Raw genomic sequence first — 6,167 nt, forward strand, 5'->3', positions numbered from 1 at the left:
ATGTGTACGTGTTAAGAATGTGTCAAAACAACACTAACAACAACTTCTACTACAAGTACAACACCAGATGTAAGTTAGTGGGTATTAGTTGTTATTTTTCTGATTCTCAATGAAAATTGTTGATGCACAATATTCACCCTGGGGAGCACTTTGGGAGTACATGTGACCACATTGCTGAAACGAGATATCGGTGTTACCCCTACCAACACTTTACAAGTTTCCTGAAGAGCGACACGCCTATTCTCGGCTGACTATTCCTAGTGAGACAATGGTATTTTTGACGTTTCACAAATGGGCATGATATATAAGTAGGTGACGCCAACTAATTCAATGACTGCCGAGAAGGTTACTCTGTTTTGATACTGCTATATATTACTCTTGACTTGAATGCCGAGTTCAGACCTTTTGTGACACGCTATCATGGTTAAAATGATTTTGGCACTATAAATGGAGAAAAACAATATCCACAAGTAGCAGATTAGCAAAATTAGTCTTTGATAGGTACAACAGCTATGTCTTGTCATATGTGAATGATCAAAACCTTTAGGACAACATCTGTGTCTTCTTTTTACCCTAGAAAGGAACAGGACAGCCAGTTAGGTCCGTCTACTATCCTACATAGTCCTTCTTTTGGAATGAAAGAGGTCACATTACACACACGTGCGAGTAATCGTTTTGCAGCGTCCGCCTCTTCTGCGTTGGGCCAAGTCACATTGGACCTGTTTACTTCCATGCCATCAGAAACAATGTTATCTCCTAGGACACGGGTTCATGACCTGCTCGTGATATCATTATACCTCCGGATGTATTTATTATCATGCGATCCGAACAGCTCTGCAGGAAACTACATAAAGTCTAGCCTACAGTACGCAGAGACCTAAACATGACTTTGACACAAGGGGAAGTACACACAGGTCCTAATATTGATGCGGTCATGGCAGATGAGCCGGACGCTGTTGAGCGGCGAATCGCATGAGTTGTCATAGATTTTTTGTGCGAACAGTCCTACCTGAAATTTCATCGAGTGATGAACAACAATCAAAGTTAAGTTCAGATTAATTGTGTTCTGTTCAACGTAATAGAATCTCAGATGCTTCCCAGGTCATGCAAATATTCTAGAACTAGGCTTTATTGGGCAAGGATGTGAAACGAGAAAAGTTGTCACTATCGCGCAGTTCAATACATGAAATCGCTGGAGGTTTTCTAACAGGGATGTGTACGTGCTGACAATGTATGAACAAAACAACAACAACTACTACAACGTCAAACGTAACTTTTTGGCTATTGGCCATTATCTGTCTGATTCTCAGTAAAAGTTGTTGATTCACAAGATTCACCCTGGAGAAGCACTTTGGGAGCGTGTGACAAAATTTCTGAAAGAGATATCGGTGTTACCCCTAGCAACACCTTACAAGTTTCATGAAGAGTGACACGCCCATTCTCGGCTGACTATTGCTAGTGAGTGAATGGTATGTTTGAAATTTAACAATATGGGCATGATATATAGGCACGCGACGCTTACCTATTGAATGACTGCCGAGAAGGTCACACAGTTTTAATACTGCTGATGTCATGAGAAACTTTCAGAGTGTCTTAATTAAACCACACAGTCTGTCACCTTGGCGACCACTCGGGTAAAGTTGAAATCACTGCTCTAACCAGTCACCAGCATTTCGTGTAGTATCACAAATTTACGAGACACATTATCTCACTAATTCCATTCATACAACCAGGCTCTTGAGTTAGTTAACAGTGACAGTTGTTGATTCACAATATTCACCGTGGAGAGGCTCTTTGGGAGCGTGTGACAAAATTTCTGAAAGAGATATCGGTGTTACCCTTAGCAACACCTTACAAGTTTCCAAAAGAGTGAGAAAATATTAAGGGTCCTCGACAATTTGTAGGTAATTTGGGTATTTTTTTTCTCTATTTTTGCGAAGCTCTCCCAACTGCAATTACAACTACAACTTCGACAACTGGCGTAAGTTAATGGCTATTGGTGTCATTTATCCGGTTCTCACTGAAAATTGTCGATGCACAACATTCAACCGTTGGAGCACTTTTGAGCATGTGATAATCGATGTTACCCATGGCAACTACTTTTAATGTGGAACGGAAGAGTAAGACACCCATTTTTGGCTAACCATTGCTAATAAGAGACTATATATTATTTCTGACGTTTAAGGAAAAGGGCATGATGTATAGGCAGGTGACGCCTACTTATTAAAAAACTTGTAAGAAAGTCACAGAGTTTTAATATTGTTAATAACTTATAAAATTAACTTACGCTCGACGGAAATAAAAGTATTGTCATGTCATTATATGGACTGAAATTTTCTCTCAAATTGATTAGTCCAACTTACGCTCGTTTTTCCTCTCCCCCAGTTTAGCGTATAATCAGTGCAATGATGCGTAAATTACTAGAAATAAATCAGGTGATATTTGCTTTTGTAAGAATCAATTTGAGAGAAAATTTTAATGCATATAATGACATGACAATACTTTTATTTCCGTCGTATGATTGTATTGATACATTCCTTAAAAGTCCAGTTATGCATAAGAATAGCTACGGTCACTGTGTTTTTGGATGTAATCTGTGATGGGACGTATCACTTTAACTTGCTGATAATTTACTGAGATTGCATTTTATTTCAGATAATGTCACATTTATTTAATTCTTTCTGAAGATCTGACAGAGTGGCAGTGTTTGGTCAGACAAATGAGTCACTGCAGGTCACAGGGTGACACCCTCTTTAAACATAATAAACGCTCCCTTTTAAGATATCATTGCCAGACAAATGTTGACACAATTACATTGAAAAAATGAACGGCATCGCTTCAAAAATGCTGGAAAATCGTAAAATGTTCCTGACTCTTTCCTTATAAATCCATGTAAATTCATTCCATAATGATGTATGTTTCGACCTTTCGAAAAAAGTCTCTATACGTTAAAAGAATGTTGTCCCCTTGTGGTGAGCTTTGTGGGTCAAGCACACGTTTTTGTATTGGGACGAGCACATTGTTAAGCATTTGACATGGCAACAGTACAGTTGAGTCCAAATGAAGACAGACAAATTTATCAAATGTTTCTGACGGATGTATCAGCAATGTCAAACAAGGCTTTGATGACGTATTAACAGCTGAACCAGATCTTGGTCCGTGCACCTTACACTGACTGTATCCTTGTCAGTGTGTGAAAGGTGTTTTAGAAGGCATGTCGAAGTTTAAACCCGCTGTCTGCTCTAACAATTACAAAAATAAAGATTGGACAGTAAACTTAATGAATTTTAGATTTTCTAGATTGTGAAGGCAGTAGGCAAAATAGATGTTCATAATGCTGTGAAGAATGCGCTTGATGTACACCACTAACAGCACACAGTTTAAACTCAAGTTTACATTAGGGCCTTTCCTGCCTGGTCAAGTTGACGAGACAGTACTTCACTCAGCTTGGTGACAGAAAAGTTCGGGACATATACTCTTGTAAACTACTTTAAACCACAACGCCATATTTGAGGAGCTATTCACAGTACGATAACTAGCTGTCTACATCAAAACAAATCATGAAACATCATTGTCATCTGTATATGTTACAGACATAGGTTCACTTACCAGTAAACGAAGACTGTATTCGTTGTGACCAGATTTCAGGTGCAGCTTGCTGCGACGAAAGTCATTGCTAGACGTTTTCGTCATCCGAATAAAATAATCAACATATTACTGTAAAGAGATCCGACGGGCCTTTTTGGTTAGTTTCTAACATGGCAAACATGGAGCAGAGTCAAAACAGGTCATTGTTCCTAGATAGCCGCTGAGATTTACCTGACTGCTTGAGCAAGTACATAGAAAACACCTCAAAGAACGCAGGTACTGATCACACGATATGCAAATTATCTACCGTGATGCTCAGCTGCGTTTGTACAAAGGCTATTTTCCTTGGAGGCCTGGTTCCACTTGAGAACACGAGTACGAGTCATAATAACTGAGCAAAAGTCAACACTGATTTTCCGTAGCCCTCGTCACATGTTGAATAGTCAGAGGCATATTCAATGAAAGTGGCCACCATCTTTCTCCCTTCTGTGTCCCCCTGCCATCCCCGCAAACTTTGTAATTTATAGCAAGGTATATCGGACTGTCAATTGCGAGCTTTGACTTTGGACGCATTTCGACGAATTTCTTTAAAGCAGCGACAATATATCTGTCCAAATTTGCTTCATTTTCGTACATTCTGGGCTTTATTTTTGTGGTGTTTCGTGGGTTTTTTCCTTGTCTTGTCTTCGTCTGGCGTTCTAAGTTGTACTCGATGTATTTCACGGAGTCACCATCAATCATTTCTTCTCCCTCAACAATATCACCAAGTTCTATGTTGTAGTGTTCCTGTACACCTCGTAGACCGAATTGCGTTATGAGGAACCACCACACGGTGTTTTGAAGCGCCGACGGACTATGCATTCCGAGTTGGCCGGTGTTGTATAGTTCATCGATATCGTCGGCAGTTACAGGTTCGGTTTTATTCGGCGCGTTACCCTTGCCAATGGATTTCAGATTTCTTTTTTTTTTGGCAGCAATGACCCGTCTAATGCCTTCGAAAGGAGCATCAGTTTTTACACTCCACTGATATCTTTTTTCTCGCAAAACACGATCAATTGATTTGAAGAAACTGTGCATTGTCTCCGGTCATATTTTCGTGTACTGTAGAAGTATTTGCTCAGGAGTTGGTCAAGTTCATTCGGTGGAATTAGGTGGATTTCACGATATTCGGACTGAGTCAAATTAAGCCACGTTCGAAGCTGATTTATGTCTGTCCGTGCTTTCGGATTGTGTTCTTTGGAATTTGATGTCTGATAAAGTCATCCATTTCTGCATTCGACACTTGAAAATTGCCAAACCTTCGATGCTACCGGTTATTGTTGTTGCTGCCGCTACTTTGTGGTATCGGCGTTGGCTTGCTGTCGTGCTGACCTTGAGAATTTGGACCATTTGTACTTTCCTGACGATAAATGTCCCACCACAGGATTTGTTGGCCAGTAGTTTGACTGTCAGGGTAATAATACTGCTCCTCCTCAAGAAGACCTGAGAACAGCTGTTCAGCCATGATGCACTCTCAGCTTGGGCTAAATGCAGACGACACACGAAACACCATGGCAACTGATATTCCGTCGTACATATTTTGGTCAAAATACTTGAAAATTTTTATTCTTTATAATCATTTTAGCCAAAACATACTTGAAATTAAATATAGTCGCCAGAACTGACAGCAAAAAATGAAACTATATTTCAAGAGACAAGTTTTGGAGATTATTACTTCACTTTGATCAGCTGTTCTATGTAAACATCTCAGCGCGTGCACCGTGCTGAAAATAGTTCCGGTCAGAGTGACAATATACTCCATATTTTCACTTGTTAAAATACCGGTTCATATCCACTCTTAGTGAACAAAAGTAAAATGGCAGTACTGACATTGCATGTATGATAAATAACAAATAGTGTTTTGATATTGTTTGCTAATAACGAAACCAATTGTCCAATAACTGTAATGAGGCGCTCGAGTGAAAAACGTTATTTTTAAATGTGTCGAATTTTTCACTCAAGTATTCCAAATTCTCTGACTCCAGTCATTTCAAATCAAGGGGTTACATATGGCAGTGGTCAGCGATGGTAGGATTCGAGGAGATAACAAAGAATGACCGTTACATGACCCGTAGACTGCAGTGCTTTCAATACAAAACTTATGCACCTTTGTCATGCTAATTTTCTGTAACGTTAGTGGAGTAGCCCGTAATCAGAGCGCCATCATCGTCGAGAGTTTGAACTGCCTCAACCAAGTTAAGGTTGAAGAAATTTGTTTGTGTTCAACATCAAAGGACGATAGGAAAATATTATATATATTTTTTCAGTTCGGTATATTCCATGAATCACGTTCACGATTTTTTGGCGTAGCTTTTCTAATTCGAATTCATATCGATGTGATATGAAAAGGAAGTGAGAACATCACTTTCATGCAATTTGGTATTTCTATATATACTCTTAGTCTATGTACGCTCAACTCCAATAAATTAACAATAAATACTTATTGCACAATGCAATGTCGATAGTTTGACTCAATATGACTTTTGTCGACGCACCTAGTGGAACCAAATTGTCGAAATTAAATCGTAATTAAATTCAAC

Source organism: Ptychodera flava, assembly GCF_041260155.1.
Source record: "Ptychodera flava strain L36383 chromosome 23 unlocalized genomic scaffold, AS_Pfla_20210202 Scaffold_23__1_contigs__length_28996876_pilon, whole genome shotgun sequence".
NCBI lineage: Eukaryota > Metazoa > Hemichordata > Enteropneusta > Ptychoderidae > Ptychodera > Ptychodera flava.